General features: G+C 42.3%; 1 protein-coding gene across 10 annotated transcripts in view; it reads right to left on the bottom strand.

The window, feature by feature from the left end:
* Nucleotides 1–25685, bottom strand: part of LOC132527646 (cytidine monophosphate-N-acetylneuraminic acid hydroxylase) — a 257079-nt gene that overhangs the window by 81979 nt on the left and 149415 nt on the right. The window contains exon 1 of one of the 10 annotated variants that reach the window (XM_060163553.1): nt 16954–17117. The exons of 7 other annotated variants lie outside the window; for them this stretch is intronic. The gene's annotated coding sequence lies outside the window, so the exon portion shown is untranslated. Of the gene's footprint in view, nt 1–10078; nt 10195–16953; nt 17118–25685 lie in introns of those variants that run through there. 2 more of the 10 variants (XM_060163554.1, XM_060163552.1) reach the window with 2 other exon arrangements.

Raw genomic sequence — 25685 nt, 5'->3', positions numbered from 1 at the left:
GAGCTGGATCTAGGCAATGGGAAGCTCATCGCTCCTTCCCCATCCTTGGAATGTATGTTTGCCCACCTTTCCCACAGTGGGAGCTGTTCCAAGGTCGTAGCCTTGAGAGAGTAGGGTATTGAGGCCATCTGGACTGAATACATGACTGAACCCAGTTAAGGCTTGTACTGATACATACACTTTAAGATTCTGTTGGGTGGGTTCGGAGACCTACTCTTGCAGTCGCCCAAGACAAGCCTCATGGATAAGTTTCCTTGCTTATTAAACCTGCCACCTACCAATCTGAACGGTCTGCCTTTCTTTGGTCTACCCCTGCCCTCCTTGTATGGGACCAGTTTGTGAACCAATAGCCTCTCAACAGGACAGGAGAGGGGTCCTACTGAGAAAGGTGAGAAATCCCTGGTGATGGGGTGGCCAAAGGACTTTTAAGAACAGTATGTGCTCTCTGGAGGGCTGTGATATCACCACTTCCTTACGACTTCACCTTACACAAGGTGAATGTCATTTGGGAAATACAAGGGAGACAGATGTGCTCAGGCCAGGATGGGCTATAAGAAGGAGTGAGATCAGGAGATCATTGGTCAAAGAAAACTGGACCCAGAGGGGACCGTAAGTACAAAACCCCTCAGAATTAAAATGGAAAAACCCTAGGGGAGGCATTACATTTCTCATCACATATGATATTGGGAATTAGACATTTTAATTTAAATCTCAAAGGACAGGGTAGCCTTCAGGAAGATGTTGTGTAAATGAAACAGGAGCCATGAAAAGTGGCAACAAGAGAACAAAGAGTTAAGAAAATAAGACCAAGAGCGCCCAAGCAAAACAGAAGCAGTAGAGGCCTTAAGTAGCAGAATAACATGTCAAAAACCAAATCTAGGGCTTCCCTGGTGGCGCAGTTGTTGAGAGTCCGCCTGCCGATGCAGGGGACGTGGGTTCGTGCCCCGGTCCGGGAAGATCCCACATGCTGCGGAGCGGCTGGGCCCGCGAGCCGTGGCCGCTGAGCCTGCGCGTCCGGAGCCTGTGCTCCGCAACGGGAGAGGCCACAACAGTGACAGGCCCGCGTACCGTAAAAAAAAAAAACAAAAAAAAACAAATCTAGAATCTGTGACACAGAAAATCAATTTAAGGAATCTAAAACAACAGCAACAGAAAAAAGAGTGAAAGAAAGAGAACAAGGAAGTGAGAGAGGATAATTATGAAAAACAAAATAGCAGGAAGAAAAACATACGATAACTAATTTCTGTATAACAGGAATTCCAGAAGGAGAAAAGATAATAAATGAAGAAGGAATGATCAAGGAAATAGTAGAACTTTTTCTGAGCTAAAGAAAAAGTTGATTTCATATTTAAAGGATCTAATGACTGTAGGGCAGAAATACTGAAAAAAAGGCATCCTATAGATCAGTCCCCGGTCCCCAACCTTTTTGGCACCAGGGACTGGTTTCGTGGAAGACAATTTTTCCAATGACCAGGGGCAGGGAGGATGATCTGGGGATGATTCAAGCACATTGCATTTATTGTGCACTTTATTTCTATTATTATTACATTGTAATATATAATGAAATAATTACAAAACTCACCATAATGCAGAATCAGTGGGAGGCCTGAGCTTGTTTTCCTGCAACTAGATGGTCCCATCTGGGGGTGATGGGAGACAGTGACACCCGAGGTGTGTGGCTTAGGTCCAGTCTACTCCGTAATCTCGTTTTGGTTGCTGTCACTGCAGAAAACCCTGCTTCACAAAGATGAGATGTTGGAAATGGAAGCAGGCTTTTCAGTGCTTCTGTGGCAATCTCAGGATATTCCACCCTGACTGTAATCCAGAACGTATGGAGATTTGAAGTTGTCTCAAACATGCTTTTAAGGCCACCGTCATCTGTGATCTCAAGCAGTTGATCCTCTTCTAGCACAGACAAAGCCGATTCACCTGGCTTATTCACACATGGGTCTTTTGTGGTTGGGAAGTAATGCTCAAACTCTTCTGAAAGCTGAGATAGGCAATCATGCACCAGCTGGGAGAAAGAAGGCCCTGGCTCAGTCTCTTTCAAAATCTCTGCTAATGTTTGAAACTTGTTAAAAATCCCAATGTTCACTCGTCACCCCCATAATCCCAGTTTGGCTTTGAATGCATCCACTTTATCTGCCGACTTGAACACAGTTGTCGTTCTCCCCTGAAGTGACAGATTGAGTTCGTTGAGCAGGCTGAATATGTCACACCAGTAAGCAAGTTTTGCGACCCATTCTGTGTCACTGAAATGTGCTGCCAGTGGTGACTGTTTTTCTGAAAGAAATCTCTGGAGTGGCTCTCAAAAACTCTGGCCAGTGATCTCCCTTAGAAAGCCATCTCGCTTCTGTGTATAAGAGAAGACATGTGTACTCTGCGTCCATCTCCTCACGGAGCTGCACGAACAGACGTGAGTTAAGGGCATGTACTTTAATGTGGTTGATAATTTTAATCACATCCTGCAAAACGTTGTTAAGTTCAGGTGACATTTTTCGTCTAGCCAGCGTTTCTCTATGGATGACACAGTGCATAGACTCACATTCAGAAGTGACCTCTTTGACCCGAGTAGTGAAACAAGAAAGCCGTCCAGTCATGGCAGCCGCTCTGTCCATGCATATACTGACAGAAAATGACCAGTTCAATTTTCCTGATATGTAATCATTCAAAAATTTGAATAGTTCTGCAGCTGTGGTGTTGGTTGGCAGCAAAAGTGCACATAACATATCCTCAAGCACATCCTCTTGAAAAATATATCACACAAAAACAAGCATTGTTGGACTTCCCTGGTGGAGCAGTGGTTAAGAATCGGCCTGCCAATGCAGGGGACACGGGTTCGAGCCCTGGACCAGGAAGATCCCACATGCCGCGGAGTAGCTAAGCCCGTGTGCCACAACTACTGAGCCTGTGCTCTAGAGCCCATGAGCCACAACTACTGAGCCCACGTGCCACAACTACTGAAGCCCACGCACCTAGAGCCCGTGCTCCACAACAAGAGAAGCCACCACCGTGAGTAGCCCACGCGCTGCAATGAAGAGTAGCCCCCACTCGCCACAACTAGAGAAAGCCCGCGTGCAGCAACGAAGACCCAAAGCAGCCAAGAATAAATAAAACAAAATAAATAAATTTATATATCAAAAAACAAGCACTGTTGCCTTGTTGTCAACATCGGTAGGCTCGTCAACCTGGATTGCGTACCACGGTGGCTTATTAATTCTCACTAACAATTGTGCCTCAGTATCCTCTGCTGTTTCATCAATTCATTTAGTTATGGTGCTAACCGATAGAGGAACACGTGCCACCTCCTGAACTGCAGCCTCTCCTAAAAGTTCATGACAAATGTCCTTAGCAGCAGGAAGGATCAACTCTTCACCAATAGTAAAGGGCTTCTTAGCTTTAGCAATGCAGTTACCCCCTAAGTATGATGCTCTCAGTGCACACACATTTGATGAAGTGGTGGCCTTCAATAATTGCTTCTGTTCTTCGTGTTCATGTTTTTTCCTTTTGAAAAACTCCAAAGGCTTGCCTTTTAATGCAGGGTGCTTGGTCTCCGTGTGGCGAAGCAGTTTTGAAGGTTTCATGGCTTCATTGGATAGCTGGTTGCCACATATTATACAAAGCGGGATTGGAGAATGTGATCACCTGTTGCAATGAACCTGTAATTTAAGTAGGACTCTTGGTATTTTCTTTTAAATGCAGCTTTCTTTTTGTGGGCAGTCTTAGAGTTTTCTGCTGTCTCATCATTGGGTCTTTCCCCCTTTTCAAAGAAGCTCTCCAGTGACGTTTGTTTTTTACTCATTTTGGCTAGGGTTAGCTTGTGGGCTTACCAAAACGGTGACTGAGACAAGTGCCCAGTGTGGGAAAGAGACGCGGACGGAAGTGGTAAATAAAATAATGGGTGGGCCATGCGCAGACTAAAATAAGTGTCGGATTCTGACTTACAGCCTGCCACCAGATGCAGCTGTACAACTGAAGTACGTCAACTCAGTTGCCATTATAACGCCTGCCACCAGATGCAGCTTAATTGTTACTTGCTACTCACTGATAGGGTTTTGATGTGAGTCTGCAAGCAATTGATTTATTATGGTCTCTGTGCAGTCAAACCTCTCTGCTAATGACAATCTGTATTTGCAGCCGCTCCCCAGCGCCGGCATCACTGCCTGAGCTCCACCTCAGGTCACCAGGCATTAGATTCTCATGAGGAGCACGCAACCTAGATCCCTCCCATGTGCAGTTCACAGTAGGGTTCGTGCTCCTGTGAGAATCTAATGCTGCTGCTGAACTGACAGGAGACGGAGCTCAGGCTGTAATGAGAGCAATGGGGAGCGGCTGTAAATACAGATGAAGCTCTGCTCACTCGCCCACCGCTCACCTCTTGCTGTGTGGCCCAGTTCCTAACAGGCCAGGGGCCAGGACCGGTCTGTGGCCTGGGGGTTGGGGACCCCTGCTATAGATAACCTGATGAAATTTACAAATGACAAAAAAAAAAAACCTACAAGAAATCCTACAAGCTTCCAGACCATGCCCCTACCCTACCCTACTCCCTCCACCAAAAGACTCGCCTGACTCAAGCACCAGACAGGGGAAAAGAAACCTGCTGACATCCTCTCATTTGTAAACTGAATGCCAGAGAACCACATGGAAGGATATTTATGCAATTTTGAGGGAGAAGTCTACAGCCTATCTGTAATTCAAGCAAGGCTATAAAATAAAGACCTTTTCAGACGTACGAGGACTCAGAATATACACTTTTCAACTGTGCCCTCAGAAAATCAGTTCCACAGTATCCTAATCGTTGCAGCCTCAAACTCCTCTGTAACGGAACGCTCCATCCCTTCCAAAGAAGCCCTCCCGCCTTCTCTAGTAGATTTGTAATGTCCCCACGCTCACCCACACAATACCCTTGGTCTCTAAGCCTCAAATCATTGTCCTAATAAAAACCTCCGATGATATCTTTTAGCAACTATCCTCTCTATTTTCCCCCCATCTACCAAGTTTCTTGCTTCCCTTCTTCCTCCTCTCAGTTCCCTAACTTTATCCCTCCCCCATGCCATCTGGCTTCTCCCACCAATTCACCGGGACAGATGCCATCAGTAGCCTCCACACTGTGAAGGGTGATGAGCATTTGTCAGACCTTCATTAGTACCTTGACCTCATTGTTACACTCAGTGCTGCTACCTACCTTTCTTGAAACTTTCCTACTCTCTAGAAATCTGAGAAGTAAATATATTCTCTCCCGGGTCTCCATTGCTCTGTTTCTGTTTTGTTCTACCTCTGTTTGTTTTGTTTTTCTCCTTCTTTTCTGCCTGACCTTAAATGTCCCTGTTTCCCAGGCTCCCTTGCTTCACTGATCTTATTACAGAGACTGTCTGCCTCACTCATTTGTTTCCAGGGAGCAAAACCTCCTCAAGTGAAAAGGGATCTGCTGGGAGGATCCAGCAAATCTCAAAGAACTCTTCCTCTCGTGTCAGGATAGGGCAAAACGCGTATCCTCCTTCTCTTTGTGTTTCCATGGCCTATGGGAGAAAGGGAAAAGACCGATCTGGATGACTAGACGCTAGCATTTACAGGCTCAAGTTCAAGAGTGGGCAGGACCACTAAGGAATGGGCCCAGTGAAGGGGGGAGGCCTGGGGTTCTGTTTTAGGCTACTGGTTGGACTCAGAATCCCCTCTGCAAGCCCAGTCATATCTCCGCAGGCACATAGGAACATGCAAGTCCCCCAAGGGAAATCCAGGATGGAAGATTGAGGACCCCACATAAACCTCTGTCCTCAGCCATGTTCTGTAATCTGGCTTTTATCAAAGAAGTCTGAACTGGGATTTATAGGGTACTGTTCTGAGTAATAAAATCATTCTTTCTGCCCATTTGCAAGTGGGTCTTTATGTGTATGCCCCATTTGCTAGAACTTAGGGAACTCTCTCCCTGAACAGTATTAGAGGAACTTGAATTCATTCTAAGACTGTGAGCATTGTAGATTATGAACTCTGAAAGACAAGCAGTATCTCCTTCTTATTGCCCATATCTGGCAAGAAGAGCCTAGGCCAGAAGCACACAGTAAATGTTAAATAAATATTGGTTCAACAGAGATCCTCAGCATATTCCCTTCTTAGAATTATTAACTAGTTTCCTTCTGTAACCAAATCCATATGTCCTTTTCATCCTGCTTCCATTTTCCCTTCCTACAAATACTGAAAGGCCACTTCCATCTCCTTTTCTCATTCCTGGGAGAATCTGACATAAATATCAAACATTTTTGAAGGATTTTGAAATTTCAGGAGAAAAATAAATATGGGATAACATTTGCTAATCAGTGTTAATGGCATCCTCTGCCAGTACAGAAGAAACATTCTAATGTAATTGTTTCACTTGAATTCGTTTAACTTCCCTATTTGTACAACATTAGGATAAACTGGATGGAGAAACATTAGAGGTCAGCTATTTGTTGCTGTGTTCATGGCCTGAGTGCACAGCTGCGTCCTAGCTGATGAAAATGGGACGCCAAAGGATCAAGCACTGTTTCTTTTCCCGTGGAGTGTTGTTGGATTGTTCATCTTCTTTTCTGGACCAAGGAGACAGCCAAGAGGGAGGGAGTTCGTTTTTTAGTTATTCTTGACCTATAGTTATAGGTTGCTCTTTATGTCCACTTGATTAATTTCAGCTGAGGCCTTCTCATCAGGTATAAACCCAAGTTAATTAGCCTCACAACTGGCCAGACAGCTCTGCCATTCCACAGCTCTTGGTCATTTTTTAAATCTATTCCAGAAGCCCACTCTCAAGTTGATCCCCAGTCCTCTAAGCGTCAAGGCATAATCTATATCCTTAATCTATATCCTTAAGGGAAAACATCTGTGGTCTTCCTACCACAAATGACCCACAGTTCAGCTAAACACTTACAGGGCACCTTTGGGTGGGGAGCCTTAAACTGAGTGCTGGAGATATAAAATCAATAAAATCAAAGAAGGTACACTCCCTAGTTGTCAGGAGTTCACAGGAGACAGACATCTAGTTGGAAAATGTCAGCAAAACGTGACAAATGACCAATTCCTCCACCTTGGTTCCAGAATTCATCCTCCAATCCATAGTCTCAGGAAACTTTGGCTTTGTCCCTTTCTCTCCTAATTCTTCCACTCTCCCCTCTACCTGCTACTTCATTTTAGCATTTATATATATGGAAGCCTCTCCTAGTTTGAAAACTGTAATTCTTAACTCACCAGTATCTCCCAGCAATGATTCTTCCTCTTCACTTTCATAGTCAAAGCAATGAACAGTAGTAGTCACTCACTGTTTGTCTCTCTTCCTCCTTTCTCTTTCCTTTCCATTGACCCCTCAAGCCACCCCATAAGAATTCTACCCCCTTCATTCCACCAGAAGTATTCTCCCTAAGGCAGCAATATCTTCCACATCATGAAATCTCAACAATATTTTTCAGTCATCCCGTTACTGGACAGCTCAGCTCCAGTTGGCAGCATTATTCTTTTTGAGACACCCTCTCATTTTGGTCTTCACAGAACCATTCCTGTCCTCCGTTCCTCCCCCAACTTCTTCACAACACCAAACCCTGTCGCCTCCAAGTGAACAGAGTGCCCTGGTCCCAGCCCATATCATTCTCATCCAGCCGCAGCAGGAACATCCTAACTAAGTTCCAGCCTCTTCTCCTGCCAACCCGCCTCCAACCCACTTGCTACATTACAGCCAAATGAGCTTTATAAATGTCAGATTTAATCCTGTCTCTTTTCTGCCTTAAACTCTCTATGATTTCCACCTTCCTTGAGGATAAAGTTCAAAATCCTTAGTATGGCTTATAACACGCATCCTGGTCAGACTTGTGTCTGCCTCTCCAGCCTTTTTTCCTACCATTCTCTTCTTCCCTCTCCCCACTATGGCCAGTGTGACCTTATCGGTTTTCAAATGTTCCGTGGACTTTTTCATTTCAACTGTTCCTTCTGCTTGAATGTCCTTCCTCCCCATCTTTGCCTGACTAACTCCAACTCACTACTCAGATTTCCACTTAAATGCCACTTCATCTAGAAATTTCTTATAGGACAATTTCAGTTAAATGCCCATATAAGATCCTATAGCATTCAGAACTTTGCATTTCTCTTTCTTAATATCCAGCATGCCTATTATTACTTATTCAGTGTCTGTCTTCATCCCTAGACATTAAGCTAAATGAAAGCACGGGTCATGCTTGCCTTGTTCGTTGCTGTATCCCCAACACCTAGCATGGTGCATATTTTTGAATGAATGAATGGATACACTGAATGCTGTTAAAAATAACAAAGAGGGACACCTAAGCCTGTCCTCAGAGGGAAAGGAGGGCCAAGCTGCTTCTAAACCTATACTACTATAATTTCTAGGGGAAATTCAATCAAAACCAATGCAAGAGTTTATAGAAAGAGCTGGATGTTTGTAAAGGGTGAGGATATTTGTGGAAATCAGCTAAGGAGACAATGGGTTTTAAGAGAACCATTGTTATTCTGAAGTTTTATAATATAAAATACAACAGAATCTACCGTGTGACAATATCCAATACCTCTGGCCAGTAGTATGGTTCATATCCTGAGGACATATTTGTTATATTAGATAAACTCAGGGTGCATATCTTGAGCTAAGTAGATGTGTGGCGGCATAAACACAAACAAGAGTTTCTGGGATGAGACATTTGGCGTTAGCTCATTCCATAAGTCAACAAAGTCTGGACCTAGAATCAAGGCTTTATACAAAAATTTGATCTAGAGAAAAAGAAATCCACAAGAAATTGAAAAATCATAGATGTTCAGGGTTGAAAGAAACCTTACATTATCCAGTTGAACCCGCCTGCTCTTCTCCCTGCCACTGTTGGATGAGGTTAAGTCACTTTCCTAAAGTTTTGTGCCCAGTTAGTGGCAAATTTGGTAATAGAAACCCAGTTTCTGTATCAATGAAACTGAATTCTTTCTGATCCTTGACTCTAATAAACTCTAATTTCATGGAATTTATAAGCTTTCTCCAAATTATGTCCTGAAAAAGGTTTTCTGGAAATCCTTGCCTTCCTCTAATCTGATCCTGGTTCACCAAACAGCATACCCTGCATAGAGAGACCCTTTAGGTGCTGCTAAATAACACCTTCCCCTCACCACCCACACTTCTGAAAGGCTCAGGAGGTGCTAATAGTAGTAACTGAAGGACTCTGAGGAACTCCTTGACATCATGCCATAAAGGAGAACTCAAGGAGTAAGTCCTCTATGGCGGCGTTGTACGACATTGTTCTCATCCGTCCTTTCCGAGTTCTGGGACAATCAGTCTCCTTGCTGTCATAGACTATTTGGAAAACTTCTCGTGTTTTAAAAACTTACTCAAGATGATCTAGCAACTCCACTCATAGGTATGTATCCAAAAGAATTTAAAGCAGGGGCTCAAACAGATACTTGTATACCAATGTTCTTAGCAGCCTTATCCACAACAGCCAGAAGGTGGAAACTACCCAAGGGTCCATCCATAGACAAGTTGATAAACAGAATGTGATATATACACAATGGAATATTATTCAGACACTAAAAAAGGAACGAGATTCTGATACCTGCTACCACATGAATACAACTTGCAAACATCATGCTAAGTGAATGTCAGACACAAAAGGACACATATTGTGCAATTTCATTTACATGCAATACTAACGCATCTAGAGTTAGAACAGAGTTACCAAGGGTAGGAGGGAGGGAGTTATTTCTTAATGGGTACATAGTTTCTGTTTGAGATGGTGAAAAAGGTATTGCTTAATGAATACATAGCTTCTGTTTGGGCTGATGAAAATGTTCTGGAATAGTAGTGATTGTTTCACAACTTTGTAAATGTACTTAATGCCACTGAGTGTACACTTAAAAATGGTTAAGATTGTGAATTTTATGTTTTATATATATTTGACTACAAGGCAAAAAAAAAGTACTCAACAGCTCTCGGTTCCAGCCAAGATGGAATCCTAAAATTCCATCCAAAGGAAGGTACAAAAAGAGAAACCAAGGAACAAGAAACAGAGGAAACAAACAAAACAAAAAATAAAATGCAAGATATAAGCTCTAACATATCAACAATTACCTTAGGGACTTCCCTGGCAATCCAGTGGTTGAGACTCCATGCTTCCACTGAGGGGGGCACAGGTTAGATCCCTGGTTGGGGAACTAAGATCCCACATGCCATGCGGGCGGCGTGGCCAAAACAAACAACAAACAAAAAATTACCTTAAATATAAGTAGTCTAAATACAGTAATTACAAGACAGAAATTTGCAAAGAGAATGAAAAACCATGAACCAACAATATGCTGTCTGTAAGAAATTCATTTCAGATACGACACAGAAAGATAGAAAGTAAAAGGATAGGAAAAGATATACTATACGTTAAACAAAATGAGCAAGATTTGACTATATTAATGTTGATGGAATCAATAATCATTAATTTTGAGCCACACTTTAAATATTCAACTTGTGAGAAAAAAGTTAAAACTTAAGGCTAGGGCTTCCCTGGTGGCGCAGTGGTTGGGAGTCCACCTGCCGATGCAGGGGACACGGGTTCGTGCCCCGGTCTGGGAAGATCCCACATGCCGCGGAGCGGCTGGGCCTGTGAGCCATGGCCGCTGGGCCCGCGCGTCCGGAGCCTGTGCAAAAACTTAAGGTTAAATGGATTCATATATCTGTTTTCCAAACAAGCCAACATCAGTAAAGCACATTACCTTATTCAGTTTCCCCCTTAATAAAGCACCAGTGTCCTCTTCCTGCGATGCATCAAAACTGAAAAATGCTCGGATGAGGACAGACACACGTTCTCTTCCTCTGTTGTGACGCTTGGCTCCTGTGAAGTCGAATGCTGCCATACTGAGCTCTGCTAGCTACACACACCCTGTACGGACAGCAGCAGTTCAATCCAGGACTGACTAAATCGTCGTGTATGCTGGGCAATGGAGCGAGGCAGTGCCTTAAAAGAGAGTGATGATACAGACCTGCCCTCCTGTCTGCGAGAGGGAAGTTAAGGTGTGGGAAACAAATTATGCTTTTTAAATTGCAGAATTGTAACCCCAAGAAGCAGAAGTTTGCAGCTAGTTCTTTGGGTTCCACTTCTCTTTCTGTTCAAGTTCAAGACCAGAGTTTCTTGAACTGACACATTGATCTGATGCACAGGGCCAGGAACCATCTAGCACATGAATAGAAGAGCAGTGTTTCTCAGGCCTGAGAACTTACTCCCCCTCCGCCTTTATGCTGTGAAGACTGGCTCTGGATGTTATCTTCTTTCCTTCTGAGGCCCGTTCCATTTCTAGTTTCCAAACTACGAACAACTGAATTTCTTATGTAAACATGGAGAGGCAGGATTTTTAGTTTAAAAGGGGTAGATGTTATATACAGGTAAATATAATTTCCAGGATCAGAAATTAAATGTAAAGTTGTGAGAGAAATAAAAAACACCTGATGCATACATTCTTCCAGCACTAAATTCAATGAAGAATATATGACATTGACTAATACTTAAAGAGTACCACCTGCAAGAAATACGGCTCTCCTGTTCAAATGGTCAGGTCTTGTGTCCAGATTTGACATCTAGAGGTCATCACCTACAATGCAGTAAAGGCATTTCTAGCCACTCATCTTCCTGGTGACCATCCTAAGTACTGAGAAGGCATTAAGAGGAATATACCAACTTTGTGTATAGTCAGATTTAGGATCAGCAGTTTTGAAGGTCATAATAAATATAAGGGAAATCATTTTTCTTAAGATATTTACTTCCGGGGAAGCTACAATAAATGAAAGATATATGATTAAATAATTACTGGAACTAGACTCTAGTTTAGGGAGATAAATGTGTGATCCCCCTATCATTCCAGCAGTTCCAATCTTATATTACATTTTTGTGGTGGGAAATATTTGACCAAGTATCTTCCAGTTTGGAAATTAAAAGAATGAGTTGCGGGCTTCCCTGGTGGCGCAGTGGTTGAGAGTCCGCCTGCCGATACAGGGGACACGGGTTCGTGCCCCGGTCCGGGAAGATCCCACATGCCGCGGAGCGGCTGGGCCTGTGAGCCATGGCCGCTGAGCCTGCGCGTCCAGAGCCTGTGCTCCGCAACGGGAGAGGCCACAACAGTGAGAGGCCCGCGTACCGCAAAAAAAAAAAAAAAAAAAAAAAGAATGAGTTGCTAGGAATTAGATTGTATTTCCAAAAATGGCAGCACCTTCCCACGAGGCTGTTCTTACAATGTGACTGACATTCCTCTCACTGAGATCTGTGTTTCCTCCACTTGTATCTGGGTGGGAGATCGTGACTGCTCCAAACAGTGGAGTATACGACAAACGTGATCCTTCGTGGCTTCTGAGGCTGTGTCTGAAATCATACGGCTCCCACCTGGCCCTCCCTCTTTGGGACCTGTCCTTGGATGCCACCATGTTATAAGGAAGCCTGGGCCACATGAAGGAACCATGCATAGGTGTCCAGCAACTCCAGGCATGTGAGGGAGTGAGATTTCTGATGACTCCATCCCCAGCCCCTCGAGTCTTCCAGCTGAGGCTCCAGACAGCACGTAGCAGACACAAGCTGTCCCTGCGGCGGTGCCCTGACTGAAAATGCCTGACCCACAGGCTCTGTGAGCATAATAAATGCTGGGGGAAAAAAGTACTCACGTGATACTTAAATTAAGTTTCTATTAGTATAAAAGGAAAACATGACAGGTCTTGTCAGGCTAGAGGGCCACAGAGACACAGCAGTAGCTCCACACAGTACAGTTATAGAGTCTGTTAGAAAAAACTTACACAGAAGAGATAGAGCACATGGAATCCCCCAACTCTCATTTCCCCATAGCCTGGGCCAGGCAGAGATAGTCTGTACCCCCCATGGCCAACGTGCAGCCGAGAAGGGCCAGCCTCTGCCAGTAGTCTGGATTCACTAGAGAAAGGACATGATCTCACACCAAAGATGTTGCCACGTTACACATTTATGTTGTTGCAAAGGTATGTTGGCCTATAGAATACTTAGGTTCTCCAGGTCCTGGGAAATGAATAACAGGATTTTTAGGTCCAGCAAGAAGAGTAGGGAGAATGCATATTGAGGGCCTGGGTCTATAGTGAAGGTCAAAGTCTGCATATGGAAGGCCCTGGAACTATGCTGAAGTGCCTGTGTATACCCAGAATGCTTAGCATCCGCCAAAAGCCTTGCTGTCCCTTTACAGACTGGCTCCAGCCAGCTCAGCCTGGTAGAAGGAGATAGGTACTCAGGCCATCCAGATTCGTCTCCCAACAGATATAAAGAGAAGAAAGTGAAAACCTCCCCTAACCTTCTCCTCTGCCCTCCTCCCATCAATTAAAACAAGATTGAGTTATCTTTCACCCTTCAGTTTGACAGAATTTTAAAGATGAATATTATTCAGTGTTGGTGAGCACATTGGGAAAGGTGTATGTTCATAATGCTCATAGGAGTATAAATTGGTAACTTTAGGGGGAAATTTGACAGTATTTAGCAAATTTTAAATGTGAGTATCCTTTGATTCAGCAATTCTACTTCTAGTATAAGTTTGTTTTTTTTTTTTTTAAGAAGTACTTTAGCACTTGTACAAAAAGATGTCTGGGGCTTCCCTGGTGGCGCAGTGGTTGAGAGTCCACCTGCCAATGCAGGGGACACGGGTTCGTGCCCCGGTCTGGGAGGATCCCACATGCCATGGAGCGGCTGCGCCCGTGAGCCATGGCCACTGAGCCTGTGCATCCGGAGCCTGTGTTCCACAACAGGGAGAGGCCACAACAGTGAGAGGCCCGCATACCGCAAAAAAAAAAAAAAAAAAAGATGTCTGTTGCAACAAAATATTGAAAATACCAATAGAGGAATGAGCAAATAAATTACGGCACAACCTTGTGGATATAGCAGTTAGAAATGAAGTAGATTTATAGATACCAACATAAATAGGGCTCTACAACACATATTGTTCATTTATATTTTTTGATTTGGAGTGTGCCAAAAATTCTACTTATAATTACTTTGCTTTAAAATTAATATCCATTTTACTAATGCTACAAAATTACTACACTATTGCTGGGAGTGATATATATTTGCTCACCAGCAGATGAAGTCTGGAACATATTGATTACATTTGAATTTCCAGAAACTCTTTCAATCTAGTACATGATAGTTGCTCAAGAACTGTTTCATCAGTGAATGAAATGATCAGGCCAGCAGTGACAAGGTTCCTTCCAGATCCAGTTCTTTGATTCTACCTGGAGAAAAACTGTTCTTATTAATAAAATGGTCATGATAATACCTCCCTCAAAGAGCTGCCATGATGATAAACAAGATATGCAAAATTAGTTTCTAAGTTATAATTTGCTGTACAAATTCCAGGAGCTATTTTGTGGTTGGTCTTCACTGGATAAAAACGACTTCTCTGCCAAGTTCAGAGTCACTCTGGGAAGTTTCAGGGAGCCTTATTTCAATGTTTATGTAAGAAGGGGGGAGAAGCAGGAAAGGGCAGGAGGAAGGATCAAACATTAAAAACACTGCCATAGGGCTTCCCTGGTGGCGCAGTGGTTGAGAGTCCACCTGCCGATGCAGGGAACACGAGTTCGTGCCCCGGTCCGGGAAGATCCCACATGCCGCGGAGCGTCTGGGCCCGTGAGCCATGGCCGCTGAGCCTGCGCATCTGGAGCCTGTGCTCCACAACGGGAGAGGCCACACAGTGAGAGGCCCGCACGCGTACCGCAAAAACAAACAAACAAACAAAAAAACACTGCCATAGTTGAAGATGAAGAGGAGGCTGATGACAAGCGCCGCATTTGAAGGCTAGCGTGTTAAAAAAAAAAAGTGACAGTAATAGTCAGGAAAGGCTTTATACTTGCATAAAGCTTTAAGCATGCACTACATTTAATCCTCACAACCAGGAAACTCCTGAAGTTGGGAGGGGCCCCCAGAGACATTACATGTTAGTTCCCTCACCTGATTGTCATTCCTTAATCATGCTTGAAGGGAAACTAGATTGCAGGCTTTTCAAAATTATTGGAGCAGAGGGAGTCTACAAACTTGGTTCTGAGTATCCTAGGACTGCCATAACCAAGGATGACAAACTGGGTGGCTTAGAATAACAGAAATGTATCCTCTCACAGTTCTAGAGGCCAGAAGTCCGAAATCAAGGTGTCAGCAGGGTTGGTTGCTTCTGGGGGTTGTAAAGGACCCTGCCTTTACGTCCATGCCTCTCTTTTAGCTTCGGTGCTGGCAATCCTTGACAGTCCCTGGCTCATAGATCATCACTTCAGTCTCTGCCTCCATCTTTAAATCACCTTCTTATCTCTGTTTCTCCTCTTTCTGTCTGTGTGTTTATCTGTTCTTATAAAGACACTTGCATTTAGGGTCAGGTCTAACCAGATAATCCAGGATGATCTCATCTTAAAATTCTTAACTTAATTGTATCCACAAAAACCCTTTGCCCAAATAAAGTCATATTCAGAGGTTCTGACTAGACACATTTTTGGAGGCTGGGGGAACCAATCAACTCACTACCATGTGTTTGTGTGGTTTTACTTTTGAAAGAAGCCTACTAGAAAAGAAATATAAAGGGAAGTAAAAGCTAAAAATTAAAAAAAGTCCAGTTTCCCAGGCAGTTTCTAATGGACAGATGTAAATGGTTTGTGGTATCCTCTTCCAAACTTTGTGGTGTCCTCTTTTTAAACTGGCCCATGCTAAAAATGTTACTAAAACAGTTATCACATACTAAGCCCTTTCACCCTTCCAACTTCTCTTTATGGAATTCAGTTAAAGAAAACCAATTTTCTCATTTATAGTGTACTGAGATATAAAATTACTTGACAGGGGGAGGAGCATAAGTCAGCCACCTAATAGAGTTTGATGTACCATCTACCGAATTTAGATTCTGTTTCCAGTAAGGTGGTGAGCTAAATACTTGAATGCACCCTCTTCCTGAAAACAACAAAAAACAGACAAAAATCTTAAAAGAGTCAATAAGCTGTCACAGAAGAAGTTAGGACTTCTCAAATCAAGGATTAAGTGAAGACACAGAAATCTGTAGGGATATTGAGGGAGCACTATAGCCAGCTATTTACCAAACAAGGGGGGAAAGGGAAACGAAGACTGAGTTTTGAAGTCATAGCCTCAAAAGGACTCCAGAGACCCCGCCCAGAGCCTGCCCAACCTGAGGAATCTAACAGATCTTCTCATCAAAAGTCGGCATCTGGGTGGGTTAAACCATCAGTTTAGAAGGAACAAAAACAAAAAAACAAAAAACAGAACTTGGCCTTCATGAATGGTTTCAGCCTGGATTCACACTACCTGGGAGAAATGGAGAAAGATTTGATTCTCAGTGAGCCTAGACTATTAGTACCCATAAACCTGGAAGAAACAAATGAAGACCCCCTCTGGAGGACTCCACCTCTAATCCAAATGAAGACGATTTCTGCAGGTAAAATTCTAAAGCATCGAGGATCTTGTAGTACAAAATAACTAAACAGCCAAAGCACCACAAGCCAAAACAACAGCATAAAAAGTCCATAAAATTATCATGAATTCAATTCTATGAACTGCGGCCTGAAATATGTCTGTTTCCGTACTTATACATATATCACGTATGCATAAAAGAGGTATAAGGCAAATTCTAACCAAGAGAACACTGACAGACCCACACTGACAATAGAGAAAGAATATTTCAAGCAATAAACGTTGCCAGAGATAGGCATTTCATAAAGATAAAAGGTTCAGTTCACCAGAAACCTTAATAATTTTAAATTTGCATGGACTCGTAACAGCCTCAAGATATATTAACAAACTATAAGGAGTAAAAAGCAAGTTCAAAATCATAGTAGATTTGTAAATGCTTCCTCAGTAACTGATAGCATAAGCCGATTAAAAATGTATTTTAGCAATTAGGAGTGCGCAAGCGCAGCAGGAAGTGCGTGGCGTGGAGGGCGCGGCTCGCCAGCAGCGAGTGAGGCCTTCTCACCTGTGGGAACTAAGGAAGGGTAGTCAGGAGGCGAGTGGCCTGATCGGATGCACCCCCGGAGAAGCAGGCACTGCAGGAGTATGGCTGCACACGGAGGGGCGGGAGGGAGAGGCACCAGTCAAGGGAATATTAAATAGGCTCCACCAGAGGTGCCTGGCTGGGAACCGCGTGGGGTCAGGAGGTACCTGCTGGGCGCAGCCCAAGCGTCAGAACAGGGAGCTAGGGAACGGTTCCTCCCCATCCCGTTACATCGGAAAAGGCTCCTCCCCGCCGCGTCACAGACTATTGATGGCTCAAGGACATCTGGGAACCCGCCCAGCACCCTCCGCCGAGGCGAAACCTCCCCAGTGCCTCCTGCGCCCCTGCGCGCAGGGCGGGCGCTCGGCTCCATGAGCCCCGCACCGAGGCTCCCTGCCCCCCACTCTCCCTCCACCAGGACTCTCGTGGCAGATCCCGCGTGGTGTTTGTTTTCCCTCAAGAGAAAGCACTAACTTAGCTCAGGGAGTGACTTCAAGAAGAATTTTATCCTAATGATGGTATCTGTGCAGTTTCCAGACTCACTAGAGCCATCATCAGAAAAGTGTTAGCCCCCCAAAGGCACAAATACATATTGGGATACATCAGGGAGAAAAAATTAGTAAGGATGAAGAGGGTTTGAATAACACAATTAATAAACTTGACATAATAAACTTGACACACACATGGCGGATGAGCACATGAAAAAGTGTTCAGCATCATTAGTTATCAGAGAAGTGTCAATTAAAACCAAAAATGAATAGGAAACAAAAGTATCAAGAATGACTCATGTATTTCCACTTCTGGCCAAGATGGAGTAATAGGGACCAGATTTCCCCTCTTGTTTGAAACAACCAAATATATATTTATTTATTCTCTGTATCATATGTAACATATATACTGCCTCAATATCATATATAACATTGTATGATACATCAAATAGTATATATATAATATCATATGCAATGCCTTTGTTCATATATAATGCCTCTATATGATATATAACATATATGATATGCTATATATTTATAAATATATAATTTTATATATTGCCTCTATATGATATATATAACATATATCATATATAACATACCACTCAACAACTACAGAATATACATAATTTTCCTGCACATATGTAACAGTTATCCAGTTACCATAGCTGATCATACACAGGTTGAATCTCAACTAAGTTCAAAGAGATAATATCGTATAGAGATAAAATATTGCATGCATTATAATGCAACTAAGCTCAGAATCAAAACCAAAACAATAACTAATAAAATTTACTGTTGGAAATTAAGAAACAGATATTTATGTGATATATTGGCCATAAATAAATCATAATAGATGAGAAAATATTTAGAACTAGGTACTAATGAAAATATACATAACAAACCTGGGGGATTCACTGAAGCAATATTTAGAGGTAAATGCTGACACTAGAAAAGAAACTCTGAAATTTAATGAGCTAAATATTAATTCCAAGAAGTTAGAAAAAGAACTGCAAAATAAACAGAGAAAAAAAGAAAGAACATCAGAGCAGTATTTAATAAAATAGAAAATTAACATACAATGGAGATAACCTATTCAAAATAAACTATTCAAGCTGGGATGAAGTGAGAGAGTAACATTGACATATATACACTACCATATGTAAAATGGATGGCTAGTGGGAAGCTGCTGCATAGCACAGGGAGATCAGCTCGACGCTTTGTGACGAACTAGAGGGGTGGGATAGGGAGGATGGGAGGGAGGCTCCAGAGGGAAGGGATATGGGGATATATGTATATGTATAGCTGATTTACTTTGTTGTACAACAGAAACTAACACAACATTGTAAAGCAATTATACTCCAATAAAGATATATATATATATAAAATAATCTATTCAAAAATTAGTTCTTTGAAAAGGTCAAAACAAAAATGAAAAATATCTAGCAATATTATTGGTCAAGAAAAAAAAGGAAGAAGACATAAATCACCATTATAGGGAAGAAAGAAGAGGATACACTATAGATGCTGTAGACATTCAAAAGATAACATAATATAAAAATCTTTGTAGCAATAAATATAAATATATAGATGCAATGGATAAAATCCCAGAACAATATTAAATCCAGTATTCCATTAAAACTTAATTATATAATATACAAATTAAAACCCTGCATAAGTAGTAACACTAAAATATCAAGGGTAGGAAGACTCAGTTGTTAAAATATCAATTCTCCAAACTGATGTTGATGCAATAGATTCAATGCATTTCTAATCATAATCTAAGGTTTTTTTTGTAGAAATTTATAAGTTTATTCTAAGATGTATATGGAAATACAAACAACCTAAATAGCCAAAACAATCTTGAAAAAGAAGAATAAAGTTGGAGGACTTATACTATCTGACTTCAAAACTTATTGTTAGGTTCCAGAATCAAGACTGTGGTACTAGTAAAGGACTGAAAAATTAGGTTGATGGAACACAATACAAACCGTTTGTTACTTTTTAACAAATGGTACTGGAACAGCTGAGTGCTCCTATGGAGGAAAAAAATTAACCTTTATCCCTACCTCACACCATATACAAAAATTAATGTGAGATTAAGACATAGACCTAAACTTAAGCACTAAACTATGAAGCTTTTAGAAGAAAGCACAGAAAATAACTTCAGGACTTGGAGGCACACAAAGGTTTCTTAGAAATGGTACAGGAAGCATAACCATATAAAAAAAAAGAAATTAACAAATTAGACTTCATCAAAAATTTTTAAACTTCTGCATAACAAAAGACATAGGCAAGCTACAGACTGGGAAAAAATGTTTGTAAAACACATATCTGCTGAAAAACTCATGTCCATGATATACAACTCAAGAATCCCTACAACTCAAGAATAAAAAGATAAGGAACACAATTTTTAAAAAAAAAGGAGGCAAAAGATTTGAACAGACATTTCAACAAAAAAGATAAACCAAGGGCCAATAAGCACCTGAAACAGTGCCCAACATCACAAGTCATCAGAGAAATGTAAATTAAAACCAAAAATAGTAGGAAGAAAAAGCATCAAGAATGACTCATACATTTCCACTTCTGGAAGATGAAGTAAATAAGAACCATATTTACCCTCTTGTATGAAACAACCAAAAAAAAAAGATGAAATATATGAAGGAACAATTCTCAAAACAAATCAAATAACAAAGAATAGTGACCTTCAAGAAACAAACAGATAAGGTAAGCCAAATGATTGCCCCAGCTTATTGTCCAGAGAATTTTCAGGTCACAGAGAAGGAAAGGGTCACCTTTCCAAAAGTCTCCCTGAGTTGAGGAAACACCTGAGGGTCTGGAGAGTTTGGGGCAGTTAGGGTTTGTGGGGCAGAACACGAAAGACAAGAGCTCTGCACCAAGAGAGAACTCTGAGGTCTGCAGAGGGCCCGTCAGGTATTTAGCTGAGTACCCATGGGCGTGTGTGTGTGTGTGTGTGTGTGTGTGTGTGTGTGTGTGTGTGTGTGTGTGTGTGTGTGTGTGAGAGAGAGAGAGAGAGAGAGAGAGAGAGAGAGAGAGAGAGAGAGAGAGAGAGAGAGAGAGAAAGGGCTAAGGCCAGGGAAAGAACCACTGAAATGATTTAAGGAAACAATAACAGAGCCCTGGGTATGGTGTGAATCTGTGAATCTGAGAAGTCATGTGGGGTTTTTTTGTTTGTTTGTTTGTGTGTTTGTTTGGCCGCACCACTCGGCATGCAGGATCTTAGTTCCCCGACCAGGGATCGAAACTGCGCCCCCTGCAGTGGAAGTGCGGAGTCTTGAAGGCAGCATACAGGACAATCTCTGTATCCCAAACCTTAGCACTTAGAAGATATCCAAAAATGTACGTGGGATTGAACTGCTAACTCTCAGCAATGCATTTCAACAGGTCACAGTCAACTTTGTACCAAGCACTTGGAGCTGTTAATGTCTCCTGACCCCCTCCCCCCCAGCCCACCCTACTCCATAGATAAAGTGTTACTTAGGAAAAGTTTCTTTTAAGTGTGAACTTCTCTGTACTCTTCAAATGCTCACCACCATTACCACCACTACCCTCCCTCCCCGCCCCATCAACTCTCCCCACCCCCATCCCAGCCAGCTTCCGGGGTTCTCCTCCTAGCCTGCAATACCCAAGCCTTGAGACTTTTCCTTACTGCTACTTCCCATCAGTTCTGCTATCTGTCCTAATGTGTGATATACTACGAACAAGGTGTTTTTACCCCGGCACTCTCCACCTTCCCTTTCCAACAACCTCCCTCTCTTGATATAATGTATTCTGTCTAGTAACTGAAGTTTCCTCGGAGACACAACATCTTAACCCAAGAAGAGCTGCAGTGGTAGAAATTGCTAGTTCTCTGGCAGACACAGAGAGGAAGTTTGGAGCAAGAAAGTCCTGACCATGCCACTTAAATCTCTCATCTTCTTCCTCTACATAGGGCCTACCACTGAGAAGACTCTAAATTGAATACTCAGCATCTCAGAGAGTATTTCACAGAGGGGGAAAATGCCCTATGTGTTTGGGGAAGGAAAGATAGGAAGGCGGTGAGAATACAGAAATGTCATTCAGCAAATCCTAATTGATTCTCTCCTACATACCAGGCACTGCTCTAGGTTTTGGGGATGAAGCAATGAACAAATGCTTTTGTTCCCTTTACGCTAGTGGTCCTCAAAATTTCCCCACCATAGAAATATTTTACCTTGGAACACTTGAGTTTGTATTTTCAAAAAGTTCCCCAGGTTATTTTGGTTTTCAGCCAGTTTGGGGAACCACTATCAAAACAGCAAGTTGAGATGGTCCTTATCAATTAAAAAAGCAGCTCGCAACACCCCCTGCTGTTGATTTTTAGAAAACAGTTTTGTTAAATATCTAGGTGCTACTCTTTCTTCACATGTTATACTGGCATCCAGGGCCTGTCTGAGGCAAATGTGAAGTGGGTGACTTTGGCCTTTAATGTCCTTCCAGTTTTCCCCCAAACACCCAGGAGTCTCCTGATCTGTGTATGCCCATGGCCTGTGTGATCAGGTGCTACCTGCACCCCTGAGAAAGTACTGCAAGTTCCCGGTGTTTATCAACCCCCTCATCACCTGCCCATCAATTGTATTTGAGAATCTAACGTGCACCGAGGCCTTTTGATAAGCCAGGTGTGTTCTTACTGATTTACACATATTTTCCCATGTAATCCTAAAAACACTGTAGGTAGTGGGTACGATTATCTTTATAGATGAGAAAAGTGAGACACAGAGAGAGCACACAACATGGCCACTGGTATAAGAGAAAGGTCATTTTTTCCATCTTAACATGACTTTCCATCTCTCTGCTGTGCCTCCACCATAATGGTTAAGATCCCAAGGTTTGGAATTGGGAGAGAGAGGGGAGGGATGGGAAGGGACAGGAGGGGCGTTGGGGAGGGGAGAGGAGGTTCTCATCTGCGGCTTCCACTTTACTTGCTAAATGACCTTCACCTCTTTAAGCCTCAGCTTCCACATCTGCAACAGTGAAATACTCTACCATGCCTACTCCACAGAGGTTGTGGAGTTAGTGAGCTTATGGATTCAAAGCTTCTATGATTGTATTTGCCACACAGTAACCTTTTAATATGTGATAATCAGTAGCAGTCCCATGACTATCTACACACCCTGCTTCGTTTTTCTTCACAGTTAGCATCAGTATTAGTCATTATATTATATATTTGTATATGATTATCTCTCTGTCCCACTAGTTCATAAGCTCCATATGAGAAGGAATTTCGCTTTGTTCACCTCTATCCACAGGACTTACAATAACACGTGACTCCTAGTAGGCACACCACAAATATTTATTGAAAGAATGGTTGTCATGGCCCTCATTATCTCTATATCACACCTTGCTGCACACACAGTAGCTGCCCTTTAAATGCCTGCTATGTGGTTTGTGGCAAATAGAAACAAAAGCATTTACCATCATACTATATTGCCTCCCACCAGGGGTAAATTGAATGAATAAATGACCTCCTGGCTGAGATAACATACTTGAAGACACAGATCCCCAAAACAAAGAGAGACCCTTATAAAAAGTCATCACAAATTATATTGTGTGCTTTCTACCTTGGCTTCTATGAACAAAAATGGAATGTCATGGGCACTCGAGAAAGAGTGAGCTACATCAGCACATTTTTTGTCTTACTTTCTTATACGGTGTCCCCAATCCCTGTTGTGTCTGGCCATTTGGCTGAATGAATAGACAGCCTCTGAGTAGGTGGGGAGTCTCTGGCTCTAGTCCTTGGCGTGACTTCCCTTGGCTCTACACTCATTTTCCAAAATCAGTTTATGCTTCATCAATAAGATCTATTTGATTTTATGTATGACTCAGAACTAAATAATCACAAGACTTAAATAATACATCAGAATTTTACATGTCAAAACATGTGATACTCTTTCATTTTCAGTGACACTTGTTGTAAAAATGCTTTCATTATTTTAAGGAATTGGATATTTGTGATCATCTGAGCTAAGTTATTAGACACATGGGGAAAAAAATCTTTTCTTAAAGCTTTATGTAACAGCCACCAATGACAGTTTGGTATTTATCTTTCCAAACATTATGAAAAACAGACTTGCCTTGATCTGCTCTCTTCCCTTGTCAGATTTGACACTAAACAGCCACTTAAAAATTATAACCACTCTTTTTAAAAATTTTCTACTCCAGGCAATCTAAAACACACACAAAGTAGACAGAATAATATGACCTCTCACGTACCCATTACCCAGTCCAACAACCAGCAACCCACAGCCAACCCATGGTCCCATCCAAACTCCCATCCACTTCCCTCTATCCAGTATTTTTTTTAAAACAAATCCCTTATATCCATATGTGTTTGCATATGAATCTCTAAAAGAAATAACACTTTTAAAACAAAACTATATGCTGGGGCTTCCCTTGTGGCACAGTGGTTAAGAATCCGCCTGCCAGTGCAGGGGACACGGGTTTGATCCCTGGTCCAGAAGATCCCACATGCCGCGGAGCAGCTAAGCCCGTGCCACAACTACTGAGCCTGCACTCTAGAGCCCGCATGCCTCAACTACTGAAGCCCACGCGCCTAGAGCCTGTGCTCCACAACAAGAGAAGCCACGGCAATGAGAAGCCTGCGCACCACAACAAAGAGAAGCCCCCACTCACCGCAACTAGAGAAAGCCCGCGCACAGCAACAAGGACCCAACACAGCCAAAAATAAAATAAATAACTGAATAAATTTATTTTTAAAAAAACTATATGCCAACATAACATCTAAAATATTCCTCAATATTATTAAATATTGAGTGTTCAAATTTCCAATTGTCTCATAACTGTCATTAAAAGGAGTTTTTTAGCATTAAAAAAATTCAGGATCTAAACAAGCTTTCCATATCATGATTGGTTGATATATCTTTTAAGTTTTTTTTCATTAGTAGACTCCCTTCCATCTCTTTTCCCCTTACAAATTTATTTGTAGAATAAACCAAGTTTTTTGGCCCTCAGAATTTTGCACCATATGGACCTTGCAGATTACATCCCTGTGGTATAATTTAACACGTCCCTCTGCTTTCTTACATATTTCCTTTAGTTGACTCTAGAGGCTTGATTAGATTCAAGTTCAATTTGTTTCATGAGTGTTGCATAGGTAAGGCTTTGTTTCTTCTATCAGGATGCCCGTGATGTCATTGTTTATTCAGGAACTTAATATACTAATGTGCATTATGAATAATCAAGAAAGAAACGATACTGTGTTCCATATTCCCCAAACTTATTTAAGATTAAAATAATTCTTGGGCTTCCCTGGTGGCGCAGTGGTTGAGAGTCTGCCTGCCGATGCAGGGCACACGGGTTCGTGCCCCAGTCCGGGAGGATCCCACATGCCGCGGAGCGGCTGGGCCCGTGAGCCATGGCCGCTGGGCCTGCGCGTCCGGAGCCTGTGCTCCGCAGAGGGAGAGGCCACAACAGTGAGAGGCCCGCGTATCGCAAAAAAAAAAAAAAGAAAAAACCAAACACTTTGAATGTAAATTGATACAGCTACTATGGAGAACAGTATGGAGGTTCCTTAAAAAACTAAAAATAGAACTACCATACGACTCAGCAATCCCACTACTGGGCATATACCCTGAGAAAAACAGAATTCAAAAAGAGTCATGTACCAAAATGTTCATTGCAGCTCTATTTACAATAGCCAGGACATGGAAGCAACCTAAGTGTCCATCTCCAGATGAATGGATAAAGAAGATGTGGCACATATATACAATGGAATATTACTCAGCCATAAAAAGAAACAAAATTGAATTATTTGTAGTAAGGTAGATGGACCTAGAGTCTGTCATACAGAGTGAAGTAAGTCAGAAAGAGAAAAACAAATACCGTATGCTAACATATATATATGGAATCTAAAAAAAAAGGTCATGAAGAACCTAGGGGCAAGATGGGAATAAAGATGCAGACCTACTAGAGAATGGACTTGAGGATAGGGGGAGGGGGAAGGGTAAGCTGGGACAAAGTGAGAGAGTGGCATGGACATATATATACTATCAAATGTAAAATAGATAGCTAGTGGGAAGCAGCCGCATAGCACAGGGAGATCAGCTCGGTGCTTTGTGACCGCCTGGAGGGGTGGGATAGGGAGGGTGGGAGGGAGGGAGACACAAGAGGGAAGAGATATGGGAACACATGTATATGTATAACTGATTCACTTTGTTATACAGCAGA

The sequence above is a fragment of the Lagenorhynchus albirostris genome, chromosome 10 (genome assembly GCF_949774975.1).
Source record: "Lagenorhynchus albirostris chromosome 10, mLagAlb1.1, whole genome shotgun sequence".
NCBI lineage: Eukaryota > Metazoa > Chordata > Mammalia > Artiodactyla > Delphinidae > Lagenorhynchus > Lagenorhynchus albirostris.
Note: the sequence above shows the minus strand (reverse complement) of the source record. Positions and strands in the feature narration are given on the sequence as shown.